Source organism: Furipterus horrens, unplaced genomic scaffold (assembly GCF_987537825.1).
Source record: "Furipterus horrens unplaced genomic scaffold, mFurHor1.1.pri manual_scaffold_17, whole genome shotgun sequence".
NCBI classification, from domain to species: Eukaryota; Metazoa; Chordata; class Mammalia; order Chiroptera; family Furipteridae; genus Furipterus; species Furipterus horrens.
The window spans coordinates 90,918,825-90,936,768 of NW_028327187.1; the positions used below are offsets into that span (position 1 = coordinate 90,918,825).

At 42.8% G+C, this 17,944-nt stretch overlaps 1 long non-coding RNA gene across 1 annotated transcript; it reads left to right on the forward strand.

Annotated features, from left to right (window-relative positions):
* The first annotated feature begins 33 nt into the window (after positions 1-33).
* Positions 34-2,539, forward strand: LOC149991583 (uncharacterized). Its single transcript, XR_016508691.1, has 3 exons — positions 34-87; positions 1,596-1,702; positions 2,156-2,539. It is a non-coding gene; the product is annotated as an uncharacterized LOC149991583 (long non-coding RNA).
* Positions 2,540-17,944: the final 15,405 nt, after the last annotated feature.

A 17,944-nucleotide genomic window follows, 5' to 3' on the forward strand; every position in this document is an offset into this window, starting at 1 on the left:
GAAGGAAGTGACACAATGTAGCATCTGTAGTTACAAAATTACTCCCCAGCTGAAGACGTTGAAAGATGGATGTGATTTCAATTAAAGGTAGGTGATGGGGAGGTTTTTCCAGATAGCAAAAACTGTAAAGTGTGGCAGGGAGCAAGCCTTGTCAGGTTGAGCGTTAACTGTTTACTTTAACCAAAGAGGAGATGTATGGGGGAGGGAGCACATGAAGCTGAAAATAGCAGTCAGAGACGTTTATTGAGGATGTTGACTTCTACATAAAAGAACTATACACTCCATTTGGTAGGAAATGGGGCCATTGAAGGTGTTTGAGCATTGTTCAGTGTACAAATGTGAGACAGATAGACTTGTTGGGGAAAGAATGCCCTGTTAACTCAGTTCCCAATCTCCATTTTCAAGAGAAAAAAGGAAAGTAGGTTGAAAACTGACCCCAAGAGTTTCTCAGGCAGTAGACCTATCCTATGAAAAATTTTCCCAACTGGAAACTGGAATCAGAAGAACCTCCCCAAACACTCAGGTCTGAACTTTCTAGACCAGACCATGCTCACCAAAGCCATTCTCGGTGTAGGGAATGAAATCTGGATTTTCTCACTCAGCTTCGAGAAACTCTTGACTCTCAAATTTTCATTCTTTCAGAGGAGAATTTGCCCAAATGTGACTTTAAAGACATCTGAAAGGACCGAATGGATAGTTTCCCTTTAGAAATGTGAAATTATTGGATTACTGAAAATGTCTAAAGCAGCTAATTTCGAAAACATCAACTGACTGCCTTGAAAAAATAAATATCAATAAGAATTTAATCATTTTTTAAAATTTGTTTCTTGGCATGATGGACCCATTTCTTTTCACATCAACTAAAATTTCATTCTCTGTCTATCTTGCTGCATATCCTAGAACAGGTTCTAGACCAAAGGCCTTCAAAGAGCTTGTCTAAACACACCTCACTTAGGGGCATAATCAGCTAAAAGTGGAGCAGAGCTCCTGCATTTCATCCAGCCTAAAGAAACAGGGAAAGGTGTGAATTTTTCCATTCTTGAAAGAGTTCTAGGACATTTGGATATCTTTTAATTTGAAGAAGACCAAAAACCTCATAAATAGACTGGAATAAAATAAATCCCTCTTCTTCCCCCTCCCCCAAGAAAAATTCAAAATCTTACAATCTTTCATATTCTATTTATGTCTTGAGAAATAACACCCCTTTCTAAGCTAAAGGCAAATCGCTTATCCTTTAAATCTAAGGCCCCCTTTCTTCTGAGGTCTTAAAGGGGCAATGCTGCTGCTTATAGCTTTAGAATCCAGTGAGACAAACACTATAGGAAGCATTCTCCTTGTTTCATAGATTGAGAAATTGAAACCTGGGGGAGGACATGTGTACTCAAGGTCACATTCTGAATCATCAGTCGTTCTGCTTTATGAATGCAGCCTTTGGATTCAATCTTTAGCGCTCAGTAAACAACTGGTGATGTGTGGTTAACATTTCCTTTGAAGCATTTAGAAGTGGATATGTGAGTGTCAGGATGCTATTTGAAGGAATGACACATATGTTTGTCTAAAAGAAGCCTCCTCCCTCACCACACCTCTCCTCCCAGGCCAAATAGCCAAGACTCTAGCCATCCATTGCCCTGAGGGGAGGACTCTCAGAACCAGCAAACAACAATGTCAAACTCTTGGCTCTTGAATTTCAAAAGGAAAAAAGGTACAGCTATAAGATTTGAAAGAATATGCACATAATTCAGTTTGCTTTCCTAATGTCCCCCTCCTCCAACCCAGAGCACCTTATTAATTCCAGCAGTAAATTCTGAGTGATCCCATGGTAAGGTGGCCTGGTCCCTGCAAATCAGCCATCAGGGAGCCCTGTGGGGGCCAAGATCATGTCATGCCCCAAGACGGTGCAGCCCCACTCAATTACAATTAAGAATTTCTTTTCAGCCCTGGCTGGTGTGGCTCAGTGGGTTGGGCACCTGACTGTGCACTGAAGGGCCACTGGCTCCATTAGCGGTCAGGGCACATGCCTGGGTTGTGGGCCAGGTATCCAGATGGGGGCATGTGAGAGGCAGCCGATCAGTAGATTGATGTTTCCCTCCCTCTCTCTCTCGCTAAAAAACAACTACAGTAAAATCTTTTTTTTTTCTTAATTTTGTTTCAAAAGATACCACATACCGAATGGAAAAGTGAGGGGGAGGGAGAGAGTAACTTTACAGTGGTGAAATCTGACAAACGACCTCAGCTAGGTGATCAAGGTGAACATCAACAGTGACAAACCATGTTGACACTATGTACCCTGGATATGATGTGATGAAAACTGCACTTTGCCTCTGTGGCCTTCATTCCGAAACCCATAACCCCGGTCTAATCGTGAGAAAAACATCAGACGGATTCCACTTGAGGTACATCCTACAAAATACCTGACCAGTACTCCTTAAAACTGATTATCAAGGCCATAAAAACCAAGGAAAATCTGAGAAACAGTCACAGCCAAGAAGAGACTAAGGAGACATGACAACTAAATGTAATATGGAATCCTGCAACAGAAAAAGGAAATTTGAATAAAGTATGGATTCTAGTTAATTATAATATGTCAATATTGGTTCATTAATGGTGACAAATGTGCCATACTAATGTAAAATGTTAATAATAGACAAAACTGGATGCGAGGTATATGGGAACTCTCAGTACTTTCTTCTCAATTTTTCTGTAAATCTAAAACTATTCTAAAAATAGTCAACTAAAAAATACCATAAAATGAAAATACAGGCCACAAAATGGAAAGAGATAAGCTGTATCCAGAATATGTAAATCATTGCAACAAATCAATAAGAAAAAGAAACCCTGATAGAAAAATGGGTGGCAGACTTGAACAGATACTTTACATAAGAGGAAATCGGAAAGGCCAGTAAACATATAAAGATGCTTAACTTCATTAGTTGTTGGGGGATGCAGATTTGAAACCATGAGGTACCACAACACACCACTCGATTGGCAAAAGTTAAGAAGTCTGACCATGTCAAGTGTAGGCATAGATGTGAATCAGCTAAGAAACTCTCATAACATGCTAGCAGGAATATAAATTGGTGCAACGATTTCTGAAAGCATTCTTCATCTCTTAAATGTTATACATCTTGATCTGGGTGGTGGTTGCCTGGAGGGTATACATAGACGAAAACACAAGCTGTTCACTTAGATTCGTGCATTTTACCATACACAAATTACACCTAAAGATAAGATATACATACCCAGCTTTGACTGGTGTGCCTCAGTTGGTTGGGTGTTGTCCCACAGAGCAAAAGGTCAATTCCCAGTCAGGGCACATGCCTAGGTTGCAGGTTTGGTCCCCAGTAGGAACGTGTACGAGGAGCAACTGATCAATGTTTCTCTGTCACATCGGTGTTTCTCTCTCTCTTTTTCTCCCTCTGTTCCCCTCTCTCTCTTAAAAAGAAAAGATATACATACCTTATAACCCAGCAGTTCCATTCTTCTATTCCTTGAAATCACACTTACATGTACCAGAATGCATATACAAGAATGTTCATAATGGTACTGTTCATAATGGCCCAAAACTGGAAGCTATTTAAATGTTCATTAACAGTAGGATGGGCCCTGGCTGGTGTTGCTCAGTGCATTGAGTGCCAGCCTGTGAACCTAAGGGTTGCCGGTTTGATTCCCAGGCAGGGCACATGCCTAGGTTGTGGGCCAGGTCCCCAGTTGGGGGTGCACAAGAGGCAACCGCACATTGATGTTTCCCTCTCTCCCTCCCTTTCCTTCTCTCTGAAAATAAATAAGTAAAATCTCAAAAACAACAATAGGATAGATAATAAACTGTTGTGTATTTCATACAATGGGATACTGTGAACAAAGAAAAGGAATAAATATAAATAATATATATCACATGCATTATGTATCACATATTATATATCACATAATTATGTTACATTATATATAAGTATAAATAAGAAATGAAAAGTATGATTCCATTTATGTAATGTTCGAAATCAGGCAAAAAGAAACTATATTGCTTCGGGATAAACATAGGTGAGCAAAGTCTAAAGAAAAGCAAGGAAATTATTACCATAAAAATCTAGAGAGTGGTCACCTGCAGAGTGGTGGAAAGGAGGATGTGTCTGAAAGGGACATGTAGAAAGATTTAGGATGCTGGTCATTTCTTAATATAGGTGCTGGTTGTTACACTAGTATTCATTTCATAATTACCCATGTTCTGAACATTGATGTTGGTTGTGTGTTATATTTTACAATAAAAAGGTTTTGAAAAATCTAGTTTGAATCTTGAAAGGGGGTACTGCCCTTTGACTTGACAGAAATTATTTATATGTGATTTCCATTTATGTTTGGAGAATCTTATGTTTACAAATATGTCTTCAGTCAGTGGGGAAATTTTCAAAGAAAGACCAGTGTCATGGTTGGCATGTTAGCAGCTGTCTTCTGAGAGATCTCAGAGATGGTATCTACCATGGGAATTCACCACAGGGCACAATCCAGGCCTCAGCCTTCCAGCCCGAGAATCCCAGGTCCATCAATGTCCCAGAGTGACTCTGACTGTGGCATTGACCCAAAACAATACACTCCTAAGATTTTTGAAAAGATTTCATTTATTTATTTTTAGAGAGAGGGGAAGGAAGGGTTAGGGAAAGAGAGGGAGAGTAACATCAATGTGTGGTTGCCTCTTGCGTGCCTCCAACCAGGACCCGGCCCACAACCCAGGCATGTGCCCTGACTGGGAATCGTACCAGTGACCTTTCGCTTCACAGGCTGGCACTCAACCCACTGAGCCACACCAGCCAGGGCACATTCATAAAATCTTCATGTTGTGAAGAGCATTTTGTTAATTTACTCATATAATTTGTTAATTATATAGCTCATATAAGTATGTGGTAGTCTGCATATTGGTGTCAACCTGGTTAATGTATTCTTTCCTAAAATGCAAGTGACACAGGCCTCCTACTTACTCAAAATCACCATGATTAGGCTCTGTTGTACCCATCCCCATAGCCAGAACTACCGCCCCCATCTTCCCACCCCTCTGGTAGGCTGGATATTTGTATCAGATTGACAGAGCACTATAATAAGCCACCTTTTGGGGGTGACTGTACAGACCATACTTCTCCATTCATGAGAGCTTTCCACCTGCTTCCCTGGTCCCTATCGTGTTTGTTTTCCTAATTAAACCCTGAGGGATGCAGAGGGCAGTCTTATTTCTGAGTTTTAGTGGGCACCTCATCTCATTGAGCCACTGGGTACTGACTTCTGTGACTTTGGGTTAGCTCTCTCCAACCGCCTTGAAAAACCTAATCAAAAGCATGATGTCCTCTGAGTCAATGATAATAGAAGTCAGAATATTTGTTATTTCTGAGAGTGAGGGACATAAACTGAAAAGGGGTACAAAGGAACTTCCTGATGTGATGGGGAATGTTCTGTATCGTGATCTGGATGGTGGTTACGTGTGGGGTATACATAGATGAAAACACAACAAGCTGTTTAGTTAAGATTTGTGCATTTTGTGATACCCAAATTACACCTAAGAAGTTTTAAAAGTTGAGTATTCTCAGTTTGCTCCCAGTGGATGAGCATATTTAAATTGACATGAACAGAAGCTATTATGTGTTTAGTTTGTTCATTCGCTGACTCATTCAGTCATTCATGTATCCAGTGTTGTGTGTTTGCAATGTGCTCTGAGCCCTAGTAACTTGGAGCCGAGCCTTGGAGAAATTGCTGAGAATTGATGTTCCATTTGAAGGGGGAAAGAGAGGAGAAAAGCTTTCCATATGGTTCACTTCTAAGTTAGCAGGGATTCATGATCACAGAGCACACTGTAAACACGCATCATTGCTTACATGAATGAATGAATGAACAAATTAACAAATGATGGCTTCTATTTATACATGAAGAATGAAATGGAGGGATCTGATAGTGAAGTGATCACAATAATTTCAATTTCCAGATAATTACAAAGGCAAGAACAAAGCAAGACTATTGTCCTAGACCACAACTGTTTTCAAGAGAGTCACCTGAGCAGGCCCTTGGTCCTCTATTTCCCCACCCCCACCAATTCCCCTCTGTCTTTTCTGCCTTCCACATCCTGTTTTGGACCCATGGCTTACCCCTCCTCACTCTTTCTCCTAACCACTCCTGATTCACTTTTCTCTTAGGTCTTCTCCTGGAACTACTGGGCAAAACCCTAATCCTGCAACCATATGATTACCCACTTTCTCTTCCTATAATGGGCTGCTGATTGCTGTTTTAGAAACCCATCTACCCCAGGGTTCACTCTCAGCTGGGTCCCCAAATCTTTCTGACCATCTTTTTTTTCTGACCTAGTCACTGCCTCCTCCCTTCCTGTCCCACCCCTACAACTATTTAAGATTTCCAGCAATGTCTTCAAACCCCTAACAGCTCCCCAACCCATTTGGGAGACCACACTCTTAGCTCCAGCCAGCTGTTGGGCATCCATCTTGTTGACCATAAGGGGAAACAGTCTAGACTCAGGAGCTGAATTGGTTATTATCGATCCATTACCAGTAGCAGGAAACCAAACCTACTCCCTCTACTCTCATCACCTCTGATGAGTATTTCCCCTTCTTTATGAATGTGATGGCTTATGAATGCAAAATCTCATGTCTCCAGATACCCTCCCTCGACCACATCAGGAACCCTGCTCACAGCAGCCTGCAGGGGCACCTTGCACTGACTCACTCTCGGCCATTAGTGAGATCATTGAGAGCCAAGAGGGGAGCATCCGAGCCTGGCTTTGCACTGTCGTTGGCCTCATGCATGACCCCTGACCATGTCTAGAGTTGCCAATGTGCGCTTGGTGTGGTGCCCAGGGTTGGGGAGAGAAGAGTGGATCAGACTCGGCCTCTTGTTCCTAACTCATCCAGTATTTGGACTTCTGGTCTGACATTTGTTCTGCCCTTCATTCATTGTCACACTGTGTCATGGTGCCCAGTTCAGCCATCCACTTTCAGGTTGCAAGGGGTGGGGAGAACATCAGGAACAGGACAGAAAGATGTTTCCTCTTTTGCCAACACTTTTGTTATATACCCTTATGTCCTGCCAATAAAGGACCCCTGTTTCTGTTAAGGTCTTAAGGTGAGTGAATGAGTTACTTGCAACCAAATTATTTCTGGGTGGTTCTGGTTTGAGGTGGCACATGGCATTGCAGCAGATGGTGGCTGGAGTTGGCGTCATCTCAAAGGCTTCTGCACTTGTCTGGCACCTAGGTGGGGAAGACTCAAACAGCTGGGACACAGAGGGCATCTCTGTGTGTATGTATATATTTCTACAAGGTCTCTCCACATGTACAGCTCAGCATGGTGGATTTAGGGTAATCAGATCTCACATAGTGGGTCAGGACTCCAAAGGCTCTAATGTGTGTTCAAGAGGGAGAGAAAGCCAGGTGGAAGCCATATAACCCTTTATGACCCAGCCTCAGAAGATCACTGAGCATCCCTTCCTTGCTCACTTGCTCATCACATCACATCACCCATTTGATCAAGGCAGATAGAAAATTCTGCCCTGGTTTAAGGGGAGGGAACACAATCTGTCAGTCTGTCAATGGAGGCCTTGAGGTGGGGTATTTATTGGAGCAGCCATCTTTGGAAAATACATTCTGCCACAGGGGATTTGCATACAGACAAGGAGACAATGATTAACATATCTAATATAATACCATCTAGTATAGTTTACCAAAGGATATATTTTTACCCGAGGATATACTGTAGACATTTTTTCACCTAATTTTTCTTCTGCAACATCCTTTTATAAAGTGTTAATTTTTATCCCTGATCAGTGTGGCTCAGTTGGTTGGGCATTGTCCCACAGAGTGGGGTCGTTGCCTGTTCAAGTCCTGGTCCGGGAGCATAGGTGGGTTTCGGGTTTGGTCGGGGCATGTGTTGGGGGGGTGTGGGGGAACGGAACGGGATGGGATGGGGCACTAGTCGATGTTGCTCTCTTACATCAATGTTTCCTTCTCTCCCTTCCTTCCCCTCTCTCTAAAAATAAATAAATAAAATCTTTTTTAAAAAACGTTACTTTTAAAAGGTTATGTTATCAAAGTAATGCATATTCATTGTTAAAAAACTAAAAATACAGAAATGCATTTTAAAATGGCTCTGCTATCTTGCCATGGCAGGTGGTAGAGACATGTCATACTCTTTTTAATAGGGGCATAGTATTCTATTGTGTCTTATTATGCCTGTAATTTAGTTTAAAGATGGGCACTGTGTTAGAAATGTGTATGTTATTTAGTTTAAGCTACACTTTCAGCCCCATCACTTGCCCTTTACAGAAATTCGCACTCTAGAAGCTGTCATCTGCTCCAAGTGCTTTATCTACTTTATCTTCAATCAACATCAGATGTTTTGCTAATTAGCAAAATGATTGTTCAAGTGAATCTGCACAATGATATTAGAAACGGGCGCTTATTGTTGAATTGAGAAGTACTCAAGGTATATGGATTGGCTGAACTATTTTAGAGATGTTTTTCACACTTGTACAAACAGGATGATTGACTCTGGACAGATATGTGACCTGTTCTCAGTGGCACCAGCGGCTAGATCTTTAATGGGGCCTTTGTCCGGCCATAAATTTGGACATTCTTGTTTCCTGATACCACCTGCCTGATGCCTCCTACAAGGCTAAAGGGATCCTGCATCTCGAGTACTGTAGCCTTCACCTCAAATGAACCTTACATGCTAGGACAGAGTTCAGTGCATGCACAGAAGAGGTTGTACCACTGTTGCTAGGCCTGCTTGTTAATATATACCTAGCTGACTTGGACCTGGGATCTGCTTTCATTATAACCTGGTAGCAAGGTGGGGAATAAGTAGCCCCCACCTACCCGGGACCAACGGTGACTACCAGAGAGCCTTATAAGAGAGCCTGATCAAATAAATTGGCCTTGGTCAGCTCACAGCATTATCATAATTTAACTTTCCAAACCTATTTCAACAGACATTTAAAATGCTTCCAGTGTTTTGCCCTCACACGAAATGCTGCAGTACAATCCATTTCATGGAATGCTTGCATAAATCCTTTTAATAATTGCATAATATTTCATTGTGTGGATGCACCCTAATTTATTCATCTAAGCCCTTATTTTTGTATTTTCAGTTTTGGTAGAATCTAGATCCGAACCCAGGTCTGGTTAAGGCCAAGGCCCAAATCTTGCCCAATACTTCAAGACAGAATTTTTGGAAAGATTGAACCTGGGAGTGAAAGTGCCAGGAGTTAATTGTGGATGTTACTCTTTTCCCAGTCCCTGTTTGGGAATTCCATACCAGACTTCAGCTAACTTTTCTCTTCCCTGTGTCAGATTGAAATGAGTCTCCACCCTTGTTACAGGTATGACTTTCTGAACAAACATAAGAAATGCTGTCATTACTATCTAATTTTCAAACCCAGGAAGGTGCCAAGATCTGACTGTCAGTATATGAAGTTAAATATAACCTTATGCACTGAGCAATATATTTAGCATTCTAATTAATAATTCAGAGCATCAAGTGCAGTGTGGAAAGATATTATGTCTGCACTGCCTGTTTGTGGGAAAATTTGCTACCTTAACTGCATTACACTCACCTTTCACCCACTAACCAAAAAGCAAACCAGAGACATATATTAATAACAAAGGGCAGGAAGAATATTATTCTAATTTACCAGTGATTATGACACTGAATAAACTTTAAATTCCATCCTCTGAGACAATGGAGATTTTGATGTGGATTTTTGCCTTCATTATAGTGTTTTATAGTCTGTATTCCTAAGAACTGGGTCAGATTTTGCATTATGCCTGTAATGCATTTTGGTGTGCCTGATATTTACATTCCTAGGCAAGCAGTATATATAATGCCATTTTAATACTGGAGTTTTAAGTTAGAGGAGGTTGTTTTTTTTTTTTTTTTATAGAAATAACAACTCATCCATGCCCCACCGAACATTCTATGTATAGTTCAATGTAACAATTTTTTCTAAATGAATTCACGTGTGATTTTCCCTCCTGCAGATTCAGTCTTTCCCACTCCACACATCTCTTCTCCCTGGCTCCCACCAGCCAAAAGTAAGTTCTATCTTTTCTGATCTTTCAGAGTATTTATCATTTTTTATCTTATACTACAGGGTGCCTCCTTCATTGGAATTTTAATTTGCTTGTAGGCAAGAGAAGTTGCTTGTTAAAAGCTGTCTGGGTCTTGCTTATAAGTTTATCTAGTGCAGTGTTATTTGTAATTGGAAAGGATTGCAAACAACTGTTACCGACAGGGACTGGTGTGGAGTGGATCTGCCTCAGGTCCGCTGGTAGTGTGTGGGTTCTTGGTTTTGTGCAGGAAAGATTTCACAGCATGAGCCCAGGTGATTTTGAGAGTATATTTACTACAGCTGGGGACAGTGAAACAAGGAAGGGCCTAGGATAGAAGCAGCAACAGGAGAGCCTAGGCGGAGCTGCTTTGGCTCCCTAGAAAAGTTATGGGAGAGAAGTGAGTCAAGGTGGGGTTGCTCTCAGCTCACTGGAGAGTCAGAGAAAAGGGGGCCTTGGGGACAGATTCATGGGGCTAAGCCCAGGACAAGCTTCCACTGTGTTGCTGCTGTGGCTGCAAGTGTTGTGGGGTCCCTTAGAGTTTGAGAGATGCATGCCTGTGGGGAAAAGAAAAAAGGGAGAGGTGCCGGGAAGGGAGAGCACACACTGGGTTCTTGTCTTGAGGGCTTTATTTATTTATTTATTTTAAAGATTTAATTTATTTACTTTTAGAGAGAAAGGAAGGAAGGGAGAAAGAGTGGGAGAGAAACATCTATGTGCGAGAGACACTGATCAGTTGCCTCTCACATTACCCCAGCTGAGGACCTGGCCCGCAACCCAGGCATGTGCCCTGACTGGGAATTGAACCTGTGACCTTTGGGTTTGCAGGCCGGCACTCAATCCACTGAGTCACACCAGCCAGGGCAAGGGCTGTTTTTTTTTTATTTTTTCAATCCTCACCTGGGAATATGTTCATTGATTCTAGATAGAGAGGAAGGTGGGGCGGGAGGAGAGGGAAACATTGATGTAAGAGAAAAACATCCATTGGTTATAAGAGGTTCTTGGGTCACCTCTCTTAGCTATGTAAATACACAGTGACAGATATCCTAGGGGAGGGCATAACAATAACCTTTTGTGGCTGGATGTGACCTGCCTCTCCCAGTAGGCCTTGGTATGCAGTGACTGTCCCAGGGGAAATCTGTGCAGGGGCAGTGGGCTCAAGAGCTCAAGAGATTCTGGAGATTACAGGGAACTGAGCCTGAGTCCTCCACTTTTGAGGAGTCTCCCTTCTCTGATGGGTTGAGAGGGTCTTGGTGGGTGTCTGCTGGGAACTCTTGGGTAAATGTACCAAGAAGGAAGAAGCTTGGCTCAACACCTTGATGCTGACTGTTAAGGAAGATGGATTCTGGCCAAGGGGTGGGGCCGGGCCTGCAAATCCCAGGTGTATTGTTAGGAACATCGTCGTCGGCAGCCGTCCGTCTGGAGAGACGATGGCGTAGCTTCTTGAGAGTCTATCTGCACCGCCGAGAATGGCTGTGCAGTCCGACTCGGGAGTGACAATCCCTGCCGCACTTGTTACAGGTGAAGGCAGATGGCTGTTGTTGCTGCTGTTGACACTGCTTCCGCCTCGATCTTTTCCGGACCGTCTCCTCGTTGCGCGCAGCCTCTGCGCGTGACGTGCCTTGCCTGACCGCGAGCCTCCAGGCTAGGCGGTCGTCTGCTTGAACTTCCCATGTGTTGAGATTGATGGAGCATTGTGTCATGTCCTTTTTGCAGATGTCTTTGAACCGCAGTTTTGGGCACCCTGTCATCCTCTGGCCTTCTGCTAGCTCGCCGTAGAGGAGGTCTTTGGGAATACGGCCTGCATCCATTCTTTTGACATGGCCGAGCCATGTTAGAAACAAGGGCTGTTAAAAGGCCAAGTATGGCATTACACTTGGGATCCAGCTCCTGGTAGTTTATCCTAGGACTCCCTGGAGAAAGGGGGTTGGCCTTCCTTGGAGAGCCTCTGGGGCCTGGACAGGAGCTGGACTAGGGGTGAATTAGGGTGGTCATGTTATGAGAGAAACCCTGGTTCTTCTCACCAATGCAATAAAGAATTACAGATCAGCGAGCCTATTAGCATGCATGCAAACCTTATTAGTGAATGGGAGGGCAAAAGCGAGGGTGGCAAGCTCGCCCTAGGGTGGCCAGAGGCATTGCGGCCAGAAGACCAGGAGCACCAAGAGTGCCATGAGACCCAAGAGAGCAAGTCCTTTGTTCTGAGGACTTATATAGTTGGTGGGATAGGGGAGAGAGTTATATTTTGACTGACAGATAAAAGTGGTGCCAGTTTTCCAGGACGGGGCTGTGAGTACCCAAAGGTGTTAATGAGCTTCTTCCTTTAGGCACTATGGGCCCTTTCCTGTCTTTCAAGCCTTGGGATGTAAACAGTTTCAAAGGCTTTCCTTCCCAGATAGTGGGAAGGACACACAGAACTCCAAGGACTGTCCTCCTCCCATGCTAACGTAGTGCTTTTTGAGATGTTGGAACACCTGACGATACTATGGGACCAGGCCCAGGACTGTGAGTTAGCAGGTGAGGCATGTCTCCCCTGCTACTCATTCAACTATAACAGTCAGACTGAACAAGACCACTGGTATTTATCAGCAAAAGTTGGAGGCAGCCATGGCAGCAAAAAAGGAGGGTGCCCCTGTTGGGGGACTGCTCAGATTCGCTAGTTCTTTCTTTTCCAGGTGTCTGGCAGCAGGACTGGGATGGAATTGGACTGGCATCCTGGATGATTTACCTGGAGAGGGGCCCCAAGAGAGAAACTGGGCTTTCTATTAATAAAGTGGGGTACAGATATTCCCCACAGCCCATGGTTTTGGGGATGGGGAAAGGAGATAATACTACAGCTTTTCAGGTACTTTGCATATCTATGGCAAAATGGTAACTAGATAATAGCTGTGCTACAGCCCAGGGACAAAAGGTGTAGTGACTTTCTGGTTTTAAAGGGAAGGGTGGGCAGCCTTGAGAGAAGTGTCATGGAGGGGGCCATGATGTAGGAGGATGTGGTAGCAGTCACATAAGCAGCAGCAAGCACCTATGCAGTCTGTAGTCAGGATTTGGCCATGAGGCCTGGGCCAATAAGAGAGAAGGCACGCTGCTGCTTTGATTGTGCCAACTCTAGCTGACTCTGAAGCCACCAAGGGCTCTGCCTTGCAGACCTGGACTCTAACCGGACTCTTGGAACTTGGGACATATGGAGAGGATACTCTCTTAGGACTTGTGTCTTTCCTGGACTTCACTAGGATCCAGTGTAACAAGGCACATGCTTTCCTGGACTATCATACGGAGGCTGAAATCAACATACCCCAGATCCTGAAGGAGAGAGCTGACATATAAGGGATGGGGAACTCTTGGGCGTGGTTTTGTTTTATAGCCTTTTGGGGAGCAAGGGAAGTGCTGGGTGTCGTGGGAGAACAGGGCTCAGAGCTGAAGTGCTCCCAGCCCCACCAAGGTTGTGTTACAGAATAAAAGGGGGCTCTCTTACGTGTCGCCTTGGTGTAAAACCCAACAACTAGTGTTGAAGAAGACAGGTCTTTATTTACAACATTCCAACCTGGGGAGGGCTGGGAGCACTTCAGCTCAGAGCCCTGTTCTCCCATGGGACTCAGCACTTCCCTTGCTCCCCAAAAGGCTAGAAGCCAAAACCATGCCCAGAAGTTCCCCATCCCTTATCTGTCAGCTGTCTTCTTCAGGGTCTGGGGTATGATGTCATCAGCTTCCATATAACAGTCCAGGAAAACATGTGCCATGCTGCGCTGGACCATGCACAGTTCTCTCCCAGTCTCTTCCAAAGCTGCATGGATCTCTTCTACCTCCTTGCAAACTGCGTAGATGTCTCTCTCGTCTCTCCAAAATGGCTGCCACCTTATTTTTAAATCCCTGACCGTGGCCTGTGACGCAGTGGGCATGGTAACTGGATCTGACCATTCACAGAACCTTGCACAGGCCCGTAAGCTCTTTCCTCACCATTCTATGGTCAAAACCCCTCCCAGCTCCTTAGGGCCTTGCATAACTAAGACACTAGCTACCAGCCATAGATATGCAAAGGCATCTTGAAGGCTGTCCCCTTCCCCTATCCCCCAACCCGCAGGCTCTGGGGATTTTGGGGGACCCCCCCCACTCTGTAACAGTTGGACTATTGTAAATAAAGACCTGTTTTTCTCAACACTAATTGTTCAGTCTTACACCAAGGCACCATGTGAACAGGCCCTGATTTGCTCAGTAACATTAATCTGGGTATGTGGACCCTCAAGCAGCTCATTTGAATATGACACTTGGAGGGGAATTTGCCACCCCAAAATATGTCTCTTTGGCATAAGGCTTATTTTAGGCCAGTTATTTTTAAGAAACAGCAGACAGGAAAAGCACTGAAAACTGAGTAGAAGTTACCCTTTTGTGAGAGACATTTACATGTATAAGGGAAATTTCCATTTGTAAGAGCGGCTCCCTCTGTATAGCAGGAGGAGGAGGATGACTAAATTTCTCAAAACTTTGCCCAAGGAGAAGGCTTTGACCTAAATCTGCATAACAACCATAGCCTTGTACACTGTGCTTTTCCTGATAGCCTCCCATAAACTGCCTTCCCACCCCCAACATTTTCTATGGCCTTTAGCTGCAGGTGGCATGGTGGTGGCTTCAGCCATTTTGGGAAGTTACTCAGTTTTCCTGGGCCTCGCTCATGTATATAGAAAGAATATATGTTATAGTATTAAAGTTCTTTTTGGTTTTCTCCTGTTAATGTCTTTTATTAGGAGGGTGAGGGGTGTCTCAGCCAATAACCTAGAAGCATAGAGGAAAAATTATTTTTCCTTCTCTACAGACCAAGTGATATTAAGGTATCATCGTTAATTGTTTTGGGGATGATATTGGTTTTGTAGTTATGTTTCCAATGACTCTTTCTCTTTAAAAAATACATACTGAAGCCTGGCTGCTGTGGCTCAGTGGATTGAGCGTTGGCCTGCGAGCCAAGTGTCGCTGGTTCGATTCCCGGTCAGGGCACATGACTTGGTTGCACGTCAGGTCCCCAGTTGGGGGCGCAAGTGAGAGGCAACCACACAGTGATGTTTCTCTCCCTCTCTTTATCCTTTCCCCTCTCTCTAAAAATAAATAAATAAACAAAACAACAAATAAATAAATAAATAATTTTAAAAAATACATACTGGAGTATTTGTGCATAAAAGAATATAATGGTTAGCATTTGTTTAAAATAATCATAAGGGAGGAAGTGAGAGAAAGAAAAAGTGGGTGGGGCATAGATGAACTGATATGGGCCATAAATTGATACTTGTTACACTGGGTGATGGGTACTTGGGGGTTCATTATACTGCTCTCCTTTTGTGTAAGATTAAAAACTTTAAATGTTAAAAAAAAAAAAAAAGGGCCACATGAGCTTATTTAACCCCAAACTGCTAAAATTTATCCTACCAAGATGTACAGGGTGGGGCAAAAGTAGGCTTACAGTTGTTTATATGGAAAATAATATAATAATTAATAAATAATAATACAAGAAGAATAAACTGTTTCAAATACTTACAGCTGTAAATCTACTTCTGTTCCACCCTGTATGTAGTATTTGTTCCTGGGCTCCTTGATCTCTTCAACTCTAGCATCAACTCCCTAAAGATGAAGAGCTTGTCTTAAACATCTATGTCAGTGCCTGAGTTTCTTGCTGGGCACATGGAGGCAGCAGAGGATAGTAGTTAAAAGGAGGAGTACTGGACACAATACCTGGAGTTCACATCTGGACATGGCTAGTTAGTAACTGCACAAGTTACTCAGCATCTCTCTGCCTCAGTTTCCTCATCTGTGCAACAGGAATAAAGAAAATAATATACCCTAAATGTTGTTAAAAGGATTAGACAAGATGATAAACAATGGTACCTGGTATATAAAAAGACTCAAAAATGCTTATTAATATTAGCTACTCAAAGAGTATTTATTGAATATGAATGCCTGGATGAGTAAAAATGTGTGAGAGACAGTATTATTACAAAATCTATAATTTTGTAATTTGTCTTATTTTTAAAATGTATTTAGTATTTTCTGATGTCAATTTTCTAAGAGAACTTTGAAATTAGTTAGCATTTGCTCTCTTTTTTGTGATTTAACTTATATTTGGGGCCTCCCTTTCAATAATAATAGATATCCAGAAAAATTCATGCTGAAATTTTGTTATTTAGCATACTTTTTGGTATTCTATAGTCTTAAACTTCAAGGATGTCTTTTTTTTAAGGTTAAATTTTATTTGTTTGTTTGTTTGTTTGTTTGTTTCCTCACCCAAGGACATGCCTATTGATTTTTTTTGTCAGAATATAGAGGTAGCCAGGATGTAAACCTAGTCAGAACAACAGGATATGTTAATTAACCTGGCTGGGACAACAAAAGGATATGTTAATCAGCCTGGTCAGAATGAGGACAAGATGCAAATGATCTATCGAGTATGCTAATACGACAAACTCACCCTTGCTGAAATGTGCGGTTGGCAACTTTAAAAAGCGCGCCTGCAGAAGTCTGAGTGGGTCTCCTACAGGCCCAGAAGGAGGACCGGGAGTCTTCATTCCCCATTCCCTCGCACCCCATTCCCTTGCTCCACAGGACCCTCCAGTTGGTCCAGGAGTATCCCTTCCCCTCCAACCCTCAATAAACCCCTTGTTTGCTCCCACATTAGTCTCAGGGCCATTTCTTAGAACAAGGCTGCTCTGACAATTTTTTTTTTTTTTTTTTTTTTTTTTAGAGAAGGAAAGAAAGGGAGAGAGGATGAGAAATATTAATGTGAGAAACATCGATCAGTTGCCTCTTGCAGGCATCCCCACTTGGGACTGAACCCATAACCCAGGCAGGTGCCGTGACCAGGAATCGAACCCATAACCTTTCAGTTTATGGGACAACGCTCCAACCAACTGAACCACACTGGCCAGGGCACTTCAAGGATTTCTTAATTAGAAATGTGAAGTTTATACTTTTGGCTAATGTATTTTTGAGAAGATTAGACATGCCTTAAACATAAGTGGGGATATGTTTTTCTCCCATGCTTTGTTAATTAAAAAAATTAAGACTCAACCTTAGGGGGAGGGGGAAATGGAAAGTTGCACATCAATGGGAATAAAGTTGCAGTTATGCAAGATAAAGAAATTCTAGCCCTGACTGGTGTGGCTCAGTTGCTTGGGCATGTCTTACAAAGCAAAAGGTTAGCAGTTTGATTTCAATCTGGGCACACGCCTGGGTTACGGGTTCGATCCCTGGTCAGGGCATGTGCAGGAAGTGGCAGATCAGTGTTTCTTTCTCACTTCTATGTCTCTCTCTCTCCTTCCTCTCTCTCTAAAATCAATAAACATATTTAAAAAAGAAAAAAGAAACAAGACTCAGAAACTTTGACCCTCCCTCTTTGCTGCTTGAAGGAATTCAGATTTAAAAACCAAGTTTCAGGAAGGGAAAGTTACTTAGCATAATCACCTTAGCATATTCACTTTAGTGCATATGAAACAGAGGGGAAGAAATCTAGCAAAGCCTGTTTCCTCCCCACTGTCCCATTGTTGTTTCTGGATTGCCTTGTAGGAATTTGTTCACACATGTGTTCCACTCTTTCTCATCTACCTGTGAATTGTCTATTTCCTTTTTCGAATCTCAGACTCCTGCCACCTTCACCGTGTCCAGCATGGCATATAAGCCTGAACTTCCCAATGTGTCTTGAGCCTCAAATCTCATGACACCCCTGGCACGTACATCTGCAATAAACATTGTACAATTTCTCCTGTTAATCTGTCTCTGCTAATTTGATTATAGCCCAGCTAGAAGAAAATACAGGGGAGAAAAATTATTCTTTTACACCCTAACAATATAACAACGCCAATATGGCTCTCCGTATGA